Here is a 12,829-nt window from a genome sequence, read left to right as displayed (position 1 = left end):
TATTTATCATTGGTTTTCTTTCAGTCTTTCAATTTTTTTTTCATTTTTTGCTTTGTGTTTTCCATACTATTTCGGTGTGATTTCGATTCATATTTACAGGTATTTATCATTGGGTTTCTTTCAGTCTTTCACTTTTTTTTCTTCATTTTTTGCTTTGTGTTTTCCATTCCTATGTGATTTCAATTCATATTTTTAGGTATTTATCATTGGTTTTCTTTCATTGTTTTACTTTTTTTTTCATTTTTTGCTTTGTGTTTTCCATACTATTTCGGTGTGATTTCAATTCATATTTTTAGGCATTTATCATTGGTTTTCTTTCAGCCTTTCACCTTTTTTTTTTCATTTTATTACTTTGTGTTTTCCATTCCGGTGTGATTTCAAATCATATTTTTTGGTATTTATCATTGGTTTTCTTTCAGTGTTTTACTTTTCTTTCATTTTTTGCTTTGTGTTTTCCACACTACTTCGGTCTATTTTCAATTCATATTTTTAGGTATTTATCATTGGTTTTCTTTCAGTCTTTCATTTTTTTTTCATTTTTTGCTTTATGTTTTCCATTCCGGTGTGATTTCAATTCATATTTTTAGGTATTTATCATTGGTTTTCTTTCAGTCTTTCAATTTTTTTTTCATTTTTTGCTTTGTGTTTTCCATACTATTTCGGTGTGATTTCAATTCTTATTTTTAGGTATTTATCATTGGTTTTCTTTCAGCCTTTCACCTTTTTTTCTTCATTTTATTACTTTGTGTTTTCCATTCCGGTGTGATTTCAATTCATATTTTTAGGTATTTATCATTGGTTTTCTTTCAGTGTTTTACTTTTTTTTTCATTTTTTGCTTTGTGTTTTCCATACTATTTCGGTGTGATTTCAATTCGTATTTTTAGGTATTTATCATTGGTTTTCTTTCAGTGTTTTACTTTTTTTTTTCATTTTTTGCTTTGTGTTTTCCATACTATTTCGGTGTGATTTCAATTCGTATTTTTAGGTATTTATCATTGGTTTTCTTTCAGCCTTTCACCTTTTTTTCTTCATTTTATTACTTTGTGTTTTCCATTCCGGTGTGATTTCGATTCTTATTTTTAGGTATTTATCATTGGGTTTCTTTCAGTCTTTCACCTTTTTTTTTCTTCATTTTTTGCTTTGTGTTTTCCATTTTGGTGTGATTTCAATTCATATTTTTAGGTTTTTATCATTGGTTTTCTTACAGTGTTTTACTCTTTTTTTCATTTTTTGCTTCGTGTTTTCCATTTTGGTGTGTTTTCAATTCATATTTTTAGGTATTTTTCATTGGTTTTCTTTCAGTGTTTTACTTTCTTATTCATTTTTTGCTTTGTGTTCTCCATACTATTTCGGTGTGATTTGAATTCATATTTTTAGGTATTTATCATTGGTTTTCTTTCAGTGTTTCACTTTCTTATTAATTTTTTGCTTTGTGTTTTCCATACTATTTCGGTGTGTTTTCAATTCTTATTTTTAGGTATTTATCATTAGTTTTCTTTATGTCTTTTACTTTTTTTTCATTTTTTGTTTTGTGTTTTCCATTTCGGTGTGTTTTCAATTCATATTTTTAGTTATTTATCATTGGTTTTCTTTCAGTCTTTCACTTTTTTTTTTCATTTTTTGCTTTGTGTTTTCCATTTCGGTGCGTTTTCAATTCATATTTTTAGATATTTATCATTGGTTTTCTTTCAGTGTTTCTTCATTCTCTTTTTCAGTGTATTACATTTCTTTGAATGCTTTTCATCAGTTTTTCTCCCATGTTTTTCGCAATTCTTTGTTTTACAGTTTTTTCTCAGTTTTGTTTAAATTTAAGCTTTCTATTTTTTTTTTACTATATCTGATAAATTCCATCCGTGATTTCTGTCCTCGTATTTTTCAATATTTTTCATTTCTGACTTTTTTCATCTTGTTTTGTCAGTGTTTTACTCTTTTTTTCATTTTTTGCTTTGTGTTTTCCGTTTCGGTGTGATTTCAATTCATATTTTTTGGTATTTATCATTGGTTTTCTTTCAGTGTTTTACTTTTCTTTCATTTTTTGCTTTGTGTTTTCCACACTACTTCGGTGTATTTTCAATTCATATTTTCAGGTATTTATCATTGGGTTTCTTTCAGTCTTTCACTTTTTTTTCTTCATTTTTTGCTTTGTGTTTTCCATTCCGGCGTGATTTCAATTCATATTTTTTTTAGGTATTTATCATTGGTTTTCTTTCAGTGTTTTACTTTTTTTTTCATTTTTTGCTTTGTGTTTTCCATACTATTTCGGTGTGATTTCAATTCGTATTTTTAGGTATTTATCATTGGTTTTCTTTCAGTGTTTTACTTTTTTTTTCATTTTTTGCTTTGTGTTTTCCATACTATTTCGGTGTGATTTCAATTCGTATTTTTAGGTATTTATCATTGGTTTTCTTTCAGCCTTTCACCTTTTTTTCTTCATTTTATTACTTTGTGTTTTCCATTCCGGTGTGATTTCGATTCTTATTTTTAGGTATTTATCATTGGGTTTCTTTCAGTCTTTCACCTTTTTTTTTCTTCATTTTTTGCTTTGTGTTTTCCATTTTGGTGTGATTTCAATTCATATTTTTAGGTATTTATCATTGGTTTTCTTACAGTGTTTTACTCTTTTTTTCATTTTCTGCTTCGTGTTTTCCATTTCGGTGTGTTTTCAATTCATATTTTTAGGTATTTTTCATTGGTTTTCTTTCAGTGTTTTACTTTCTTATTCATTTTTTGCTTTGTATTCTCCATACTATTTCGGTGTGATTTCAATTCATATTTTTAGGTATTTATCATTGGTTTTCTTTCAGTGTTTTACTTTCTTATTAATTTTTTGCTTTGTGTTTTCCATACTATTTCGGTGTGTTTTCAATTCTTATTTTTAGGTATTTATCATTAGTTTTCTTTATGTCTTTTACTTTTTTTTCATTTTTTGCTTTGTGTTTTCCATTTCGGTGCGTTTTCAATTCATATTTTTAGATATTTATCATTGGTTTTCTTTCAGTGTTTCTTCATTCTCTTTTTCAGTGTATTACATTTCTTTGTATGCTTTTCATCAGTTTTTCTCCCATGTTTTTCGCAATTCTTTGTTTTACAGTTTTTTCTCAGTTTTGTTTAAATTTAAGCTTTCTATTTTTTTTTTACTACATCTGTTAAATTCCATCCGTGATTTCTGTCCTCGTATTTTTCAATATTTTTCATTTCTGACTTTTTTCATTTTGTTTTTTTTTTCATATTTCTAATTTTCAAATTTTATCCTGTCAAATTTTCAAGTTATTTTTTCGTTTTTTCTAGTCTTTTTCAGTTCTGGTTTTTTACAATGTATTTACCATTTTCTTCTTCGTATCAATTGCAGTTCAATTGTCTGGTCGTGTTTTGTCTTCTCTTTTTTTTATCATTTTGTTTTCAAAATTTTCGTTTCTTTTGTTTTCTACATCCAGTTTTTTTATTGTTTCAAATTAATGTCGAATATGCTAATCAGCTATTTCAATGCCAGCTTCAATGCTACTATGTTTTCAAATTGTATACAAAATGCTTTTTAATTTCTTTAATTATGTGTTATAATTTTTTTAGCGGTGTATTCAATTTTATTTGCCAATTTCGTGATCCAGTTTTTCGATTCGTGACATTTTCATTCAAGTATAACTGTTTATTCAATTCGTGCTTTGACACCTAATTTCGTTTTTCGTACTAGTCTTTTTTTTTTTTTTTTTTTTTTTTTTTTTTTTTTTTTTTTTTTTTAAATGTGACAAATTCTACGATCCATGTGTTTCGTCTTCTCTCTTTTTCTAATTTTTTCCTTACTTTTTTTTAAATTGGTTTCAGAATTTGTTTTCAATTTTGATTTCTCTTTTTTTTTATTTAGTTTTAGCTTTTCATTCAATGTGCCTACCATATTTTTCTGAAGTAATTTTCAGTTTGTTTTCTGGTTTTTATCTAATATGTTTCACAGCACTTCATTCAATTTCTCTCATTTTTTTTCCCTACAATGTGATTTTCAATATCATCCCGGTTTTTGGTTTTGGCATTCATAGATTCAAATATCCACTTCACATTTTCTCCAATTTTTTTCACGCTTCCTGTGATCAGAAAAAAAACAGTTGATTTAAATTCTAATTTATTATATTTCAGCTTTTAAAGATTTGCTCACAATTACCCGACATATAGTGTATGCTTGACTCACTGGAATCTGACAGATTGACTCTAACAATGCCTGGCTCCTTTTCTTTAAGCAGAAGAGGAATTGTTGCTTTTGAAAGATAAAGACTGTAAGTAAAAAGTTCCTTCCTTATTTTTCTTTCTTAACTGTTTCATACATTTTAAATTTGATACACCAGTTTTTTTAATAACTTATTGGAGATAATAGCTCTCTTAAGATCTCCAAAAAAACGCATTCTTTAAAAGCATCATGAGCAAAATTTCTTCTTTCCTTCACGCAAAAATTATTTTGAGTGTAACCGGATACTATTCATTGTCAATTTGTGTTTGGTCACTTTATCTTTATGTTAAGATTGACTTTTTCTCTCTCTCTTATAAGCTTGGTCTGTTAATGGAAATATCAGAACTCTCTTCGGGTCTCTCTTCCTTAAAATTCAATTTTTAAAAAATAATATTTTACAGATTTTAAAAATTATTTGTTACGCTATTTTTGGTTATCATCTTTAATTTATAATTCTTGCCACTCTGCTGGGACATTCAGCATTAAAAATAAATTTCAATTAGTTAATATTTCATTTAGAAGAAGAAGAAAAATTCACATACTTGAATATCTTATTTTTCTTTTACACCATAATAAAATAAAAATTTAAATTTTACTTATACAATTAATAAAGCATATACTGTGATATATAATGCAATAAAAATATAGTGATTCTTTAAAATAATTTAGGTATTAATTATAATTATAATCATACTGAATCAAAAGTGAAAAAAAAAATGTAATGAAGACACTAAATTTTAATATTACTTTAATTTAAGCAAATAATATGGTAAACTATTGAAAATTATCAATTAATTGAAATAACAAATATAAATATAAATAATTCTGTTATAACCATATGAGCGTGAATTATTCAAAAGTATTCACTCTTAAAAATTTCAACTGGTACAGAAAAATTCAACCTTCTTTTGGTTCTTTCTTTCATAGATTCAAATATCCACTTTACATTTTCTTTTCAATTTTTTTTTCGTGATTCCTGTAATCAGAAAAAACGGCTGATTTAAATTCTAATTTATTATATTTCATCTCTTAAGGATTTGCTCAATTGCTCGACATATAAGTAAGAGCCTGACTCTTTGGAATCTGCAGATTGATTCTAACATTGCCTGCCTCCTTGTCTTTAAGCAGAATAAGAGGAATTGTCGTTTTTGGAAGATAAAGATCGTAAGTAAAAAGTTCCTTCTTTATTTTTCTGTCTTAACTGTTTTATACATTGTAAATTTTATCTACCAATAATGTAAAAAATTTTTTAATAATTTATAATCTTCCAGACAAAAGGATTTTCCAGTCCCCCCCGTTTTCTTTTTAAAGAAGAAAACATTTTTGAAAATGATCAAATCAGAATTTTTAACTCCATATAAATGCTATTGGTAATGAAGTTTTACCACTTTAAATGAATAGGTTTTCTAATAAAAAAGTTGGTTTTTATATTTTATTACTTTAAATTTAAGATAGCAATTACTTTAAATTCAAGATAGATGCAAATTAATCTAAATTCGAAGATAATTTAATATTTAGAGAATAAAGAAATAAATCATCAAACTTTGTCGAATTTCTTGCAAAAAGTGAAAAATAAAAACAACAAAACCAGTTTGATTGTCTGATAAGAGTAGGAAATATTCATAAGAATCAGGTTTCAATTACTCTGTTTTATTTCGGCAGTCAAACAGGTTTAGATTCCTTTAACCTCGCTTTCCTTTTTAAAGTGATTCGCTGAACTCCGATAGTTTATTTTGTTTCTTTCTTCACTAAAATATTAACTGACGAACACTAATTCTTTAATATTTTTTACTTCAATTTTTACAAAGATTTCAAAAATATGTATTAAAGTTGGTAATTACGAAACACTTTTTAATATTAATTTTCTAACAATTATACCATTACGATTATTCCATATAGCTAATAATACAAATTATTTCAGAACGATTGCTCTTTATGTATATTTTTTTATAATTCTTCTTAAAATTTAGGCAAAATAGTATATAGCATTAACATATCTAATATTTCACAGAAGAGAAAAATATCTAAAAATCAAAACATGTTTGAACGCCGTAGAAAAGAAAGTAGTTTAAATGGGATTTAGAAACTCCTAGTTTAATCAGATACTGGTTTTGATGTTTTTTCCTCCCATCTTCCTTACTTTTGATTCAACAGTTTTTGATCGTATGTTTTCTTTCCTCTTCGCTTAAATAATAATGTGAGTGCACTAATATGCATACCTATTTTTTTCATTCTTGACAAAAATTTTGAAATCAATATTAAAGGTGATTATGGAAAACTACTACACAACAATCCTCCAAACTTTACAACTCTTTTTCAAACAATGCTTTTCAATGTTACTGTTTTAAAAAAGGAATAATTAACTAATATATTTAATTAGTTTTGCTGAAAAAAAAGTTATACAAGCGTAGATGAAATTTGCAATAGTGTACTTTAAGAAGAAAAGCATGCTTACAGTTTTTCCAGTAAAACTAGGAGATATACAATGAACATATACAAGGTGGTCCCGAATTCATGGTACAGAATTTAAGGATGGGTACAGTATATTGTAACAATCATTTATTGTACGCAAGGGACGCGGTAAGGGGCAAACAGGAGAAATAAAAGGAAAGAGAAATGGAGTTATCGGTTGTTTGCGTTGCATCATGTTGAACGGCTGCTAGTAGAAGTCTAGCAGCCGTTCAACATGATGCATCTCAGTAAAGGAAAGCCCCATTCTCAATTATACTAACTTCTACAATGGGCGACTTTACGTATGTCGAAAAAGCCGACATGCATTGAATGTGCGGCCGTGCAAAAGGGTTAACGGCAGAGTTGCGCTACGAATATATCTCGCACAGTTTTGGTATCGACGAATACCGGCTCACAGAATTTTTCTGCTGTTACATCGCCAACTGGTTTTTTCCACGTCACCAGACATGAAGCTGGTCAACGAAAGACTGTATGCAGTTCAATCCTGGGAGAAAGCATCATGAACTTTGTGGATGATAGACACCAGTTAAGTACAAAAGCTGTTGTTCATCACATTGGTCTGAGCCATGAGACAGTTTATAGAGTTTTAAGCGAAAATCGCTTACTGCTTGTCTAAGATAGATACTCTTCCAAACATTTGTCTGGAGCTGTGGCGGTAACTATGGTAACGAGGTATGATTATTTCAAGTAGGGGTGCGGGGTCCCTCTTTAGGACTGGTTTCGGCGAGAGAAAAGGAGACCTCTTCGTCGAAGCTACCCTCCCTAAAATGCCCTCTTCTTGTTTCCATTGCAGCAGACTTTGTGGCGGGAAGAGTACCTATCTTAGACAAACAGTACACCCCTTCCATTTTCAGCGAGTACAAGCTTTGAATCAGACAGATAATCCTCTCCGCCTGAACTACAGCCAGTGGGGGGTACAGCAATGCAGGGGTGCACAGGCTACTAAAATGCAACTATTTGCTACTATTTTCGGCTTTAGGCGACAATGGCGACTTTTTTTGCTTGAAAAGGCTCAAAAAGCAACTATTTTCAGGAATAGGCGACTATTAGGAGACTTTTTTTACTCTTGGCAAAGTTTTTTCGCAAAAATGAAAGTTACTTTTCAGAACATTAACAAAAGAAAGCAAACTTTTATACTACAATCATTTATGTCCTAAGAGGCAAAAATTTAAATTTCCATTGGATTTAATAAAGTACTTGTTATATTTTCTCTCTGAGGGGCAGTTTTGTTACTTTTAATTGTTTTTTTCCTTCTATTAACATTCATATTTTATTGTAATACGACTTTTATTTAGGTACCTATTTTCTAATATGTATACCTTTTATATTTGTACAAATTTCTTTTTAATTGGAGCATAGTTAGGACTGGGCGATAAATCGATGTATCGCGAAATATCGATTTAACGCATATATCAGTAGGCCGATGTAGTGACTTTAGGCGATGCATCAGAAATCTGATTTAAGCCGCCGGAATAAGATTACAATTGCGGTTTAACGATTTAATATGCAAGGATCCTTGACCAGGCTAACGCTGTTACCGTACTAACGAAGACGATTTTGATTTCGTCTAGCTGCAGAGATGTAGATAGCGTTTTGCTAATAAGATGATGTTAGTTTCGTGATGTTGAAAGACGAAGAGCGAATTGAATCAGAACTCCCGGTTTCGTGCGAGGATCTGCGTTGTAATATAGAACGCAATGCGTAGTTTCTTTATGTCCATTTTTGTCTTTGGGATTTTGCGTTTTTTGAGGATTATTTTCAATGGAACTTAAGTCATTTTGCGATCGTTGTGCATTTTATTTCGTCAGAAATAATTGTCTGGTTTCTTGTAAATTATTTTCAGTGGGACTTTTGCAGCGATCGTTTCGTTCTGCATTATTTCATAACGATTCTTGTCAATTATTTTTAGTAGACCTACTGTTACTTTGCGATTGCTGCACAATCGCTGTTATCTTAAATTTTCGTTCTGAACTCAATAGATCAAATCATTGATTTTTTTCAATTATTGTTTATTTTAAGCGATACCATTTAATAGGGGTATTTTGTATTTATAAAAAGCTAGTTTTTTTTAATTTATTAAATGCAGGTAAGTATAATAATTTGATTGTTTTTCAACCCATAAATGCTCAGTCGTTTTTTATTATAAAAAAAATTAAAACCAAGCTTACCTTTATTTAATTTGCTTTTTGAGAAAATGAAAACAAAGTTTTTTAAAAAAATTTGGCTATTAGTTAAAACAATTTTTTTTAAAAATTAAATAGAAAGTTTAGTAATGTTTTGAGGTTTTTAATAATTTAACATTAGTACTTAAAGTATTTTTTTTAAAATTTCAATTAAAATTCTTTCAATACTTGTTTGTTTTATAATTTGTTAGATATTCAGTATCATTTTTAAACAAATAAATCTTTAGTCGATTTTATTTTCAAAAATGAAAATAATAATAAATAAGTAAAAATATTTTTACATTTATTAAGTACAGAATTTGACCATTAGTTAATACTACTTTTTATTATTTTAAATAAGTAAATAAAAAAGGGTCTAATAATGTTTCAAAAGCATGTTTTTTTTTTCAACATATAATAAATTTTTTTTTCTTCTAAAGTGAATATTTCTTTGGTTTATTTTCCACTTCCGTTTTTTTTTCCTTCTAATTTTTAATGCATGTATGTAAAATAATTTGTTACAGTATTATTATTTTTAAACCAATAAATCTTAAATTATTTTTAATTTAAGAAAAATTAAATAAAGCTAGGGTTTGCTTTTACTTTGACTTCTTTATTAATTTAATTGAAAAAATTAAGCAATGATATTGATGTCATAGTTGAATAAGTTTAAAATTAATATTTTCTTTTGTAATAGATTTATTCCTTTTTATTTATTTTTGATTGATTTAAAGATCTCCCACAGGTAATTTTTGAACATATGCTACATTGCGATACATTACTATATCGTGATGTCTAACTGACGATTTATCACGATTTAAAATTTCTGACATCACCCAGTCCTAATAATAGTATTTGACAATTAAGCTATAACTTTAGTTATTTGGCTACTATTTTTGATAAATTTTTGTTCCTGTTCAGGCAACTATTTTCATAGTTTGAGGCGACTATTTTCATGCTTGATGCTACTAAAAGCAACTATTTTTGTTCTTTTTTTACTGTGGCAACCCTGCAATGTGCGCTGCAGCCGTACTTCATACTTCATGTACTATTCAATGAGGCGACATTTACAACTCAAAGGTGTATTTAGTGCGTGCAGTTCCCATGGGTGGGCAACCAAGAATCCACATTCAACGCGACCACATGCGTATCAACAACGATTCTGTATGAATGCGTGGGCTGGTATTGTAAACGACTTTTTGATTGGCCCACACTTACTACCGACATGACTTAATGGCGAGTGTTATCTGATTTTTCTAGAGCAAGTGTTATCAGAACTACTGCAGGATGTTCCGATCGGGATTCGTAACTGCATGTGGTTTCAGCATGATGAGGCGCCAGCCCACTTCTGTTGCTGTAATATCCGGAGCTGCTGCACGTGTGCGTGAAATAACTGACGTCCTTGAACGTGTGCGCCAATCGCTCCACCGACGCTGTCAAGCACATTATGATAGCAATTTTGTCAAGTTATTGTAAACATTACACTTGTCAACGACGCTTTCAATAAACAATTTGTCTTTCCTTTCGGCTCTTATTTTTTGTGTTTGCGTCACTTGCGGCCATACATTCCTATACAATAAATGATTGTTACAATGCCCTGTACCAACCCTTAAAATTTGTACCATGAATTTGGGACCACCCTACATAAATATTAAAGATTATATCTATAAAAATACCGCAAAATACTTAATTGCAAAAAAATAAAAAATTACATTCTTCTATTATTTAATAATATTTTTCTAATAGCTTTAACTCAAAAATCTACTGATATAGATTAATTTTGAAAAAGACACAGAATATTTTTTAAAGACTATTTTGTCCTTCCGAGTATGAATCCACGTCCTACATAAAATTTATTCTTTACAATATTAGTCGAAAAATGCTGAATTTTTACTATAGCCTTTTCAAATGATTGATGCAATAAATAAGTAAAATATAAAAGTAATTGCCTTACGTTTTAACTAATATTAAGAGATTTAATAAGGATTTAAAGTGTTTGATTCGAGTATAAAAGTTTCACCTTATTAATAAAAAAATAATTGTTGAATGTTCATTTCATTGCAACAAAAAATACAAAATATGTAAAAAAAAATTAAAATGTCATAAAAAATATGTTATTTACTCTTAGATGGTTCACATATGATTATTTATGCATAAGGATTAATTTACGATTATGATTTACAATTAATTGGCACTAGTATATCTATATCTTGCTAAGGAAGTCAATTCTAAGCTCACAACTGTTTTATTCGTCAAAAATATTAAATATGTCCTATAAGGTTAAAAAGAATTATTCAGAATGTTATTTTATTGTATAAAAACACTAAAATGCTTATAACTATTAACATAATTACAAGCTGACAAGTAAAACGCACCTGGTAACCAAAGTAAACGCATCAGTGCACCTGGAAAGTCATGAATTTCGGTAATGAACAAAATTTGCCATGAAATGTCATGATTTAACTATTTTTTTAAAAAAAAATCATGGAAATTCATGGATTTAGATCTCCGAAAAATCTAATTTTTAAAATGGAATTTATCCCCCCCCCCCCATTTCATGGCGTTCCGAATATCTGAATTTGTAACAAAATCCCCACTCACAGTCATATTTCATTAAAATATAAAATGTTTCTACCATGTTCTTTAAAAATAATGCTGTTCTTGAAAAAAATGAAAGAAAAAACATCATTTCTAGAACGAATTATCTTTTAAACTTCTGTGATTTCAGAATTTTTTTATTTTTTTATTTTATCAATTTCAAATTCAAGCTGAAGCAAGCCACTCATTGGCGAATTTTATTATTACAAAATGAAAACAGAAAAATCCGGAGTATTTCTTTCCTTTTCGATGAAAAGTATCTTTAGAATATAATTCTGCAGAAAAAAGTATTTGCTTTTGTATTTTTTCAGCTATTTAATTACTTCAACTCTTTCAATTATCTGTATTTTTTTTTTAAATCTATAAATATGAAGATGCAGAGTATAACAAATTTGGTTATACAAGTCATTTCAGTTGATGTTACTTTAATGCTATTTTAAATTTATTGTTGTGTTTTGTTGTAGAAAATAGTAACTTCGTGAAGTCATGAAAGTTTCTTGAACTTAGTCATGAAAAGTCATGAATTTGAAAATCTAAAATGTAGCAGATACCCTGTTGTAGAAAAAGGACTGTACAGCCTAATTTTAAAAATACGCTTTTACTTATTTCATTTATATCAACTGTCAAAAAAATGAAAGAATAGGAATATTTCAAATACGGGCTCCTTTTTCTTCCTTTTATTATTAAACATAATTTAAGATCATAGCGCAATCATACGTACTATACACAATTCATTCATACGAAAAATTTCATAACAGAATTAGGTAAACATTTTAAGACCACGTTAAGCAAAACCTTTTACATAATTAGATTTAAAAATCACAGATATTAAAAAAATGCAATTATTAAATTTATATGGAACCAAAAGAATACAAACAATACATTTAAATACAATGTTCACATCCTTGATTTTTACTCTGTTAAAAATAGAACAAGTGTGGAATTTCGATTACTAATTCTTACAGTTAAAAAAATTATTCTTCCTAATTTTAATTTGAAGGTTCATATGCTTTGTTTGTAGTTGGTTTTGTGAATTCTGTACTAATACGAGTTACAGAAAATGAAAAAAAAAGCATTTCTGGGGAAGTATTATTTTAGTTAAATGTGCAGAATATATTATTTGTAAACTATTTTAAAAAAGCAAAATATAGTTACTTTCGTTTAGATCGATCCTTTTGTTTAGACATAACCATTCAGTCTGTGCAAGAATTATATATTCTTTTCTAATATTTTTGGAGACTTCCTCCATCTTTAGATTTAATTGTAAAAACACCTAATAATCCTGATAAAATTTTGGTTTACACGTCAGGCAAAAATATCTTTGTTATAAGAGTTTCGGCGTCCATATATATTTTTTCTTGGTGCGTAGCGTTTTTAAAAAGT

The 12,829-nt window shown here is 28.3% G+C and overlaps 1 long non-coding RNA gene across 1 annotated transcript; it reads left to right on the top strand.

Annotated features, from left to right (window-relative positions):
* Positions 1–2,504: 2,504 nt before the first annotated feature.
* On the top strand, positions 2,505–10,363 carry LOC147803287 (uncharacterized). The gene is made up of 3 exons (XR_015428845.1): positions 2,505–4,263; positions 5,249–5,378; positions 10,109–10,363. It is a non-coding gene; the product is annotated as an uncharacterized LOC147803287 (long non-coding RNA).
* The last annotated feature ends 2,466 nt before the right edge of the window (positions 10,364–12,829 follow it).

Source organism: Parasteatoda tepidariorum, chromosome 9, assembly GCF_982258835.1.
Source record: "Parasteatoda tepidariorum strain Cologne lab strain chromosome 9, Ptep-v5.0, whole genome shotgun sequence".
NCBI classification, from domain to species: domain Eukaryota; kingdom Metazoa; phylum Arthropoda; class Arachnida; order Araneae; family Theridiidae; genus Parasteatoda; species Parasteatoda tepidariorum.
The sequence above is the reverse complement of the archived record's forward strand: the minus strand, read 5'-3'. Positions and strand labels throughout refer to the sequence as shown.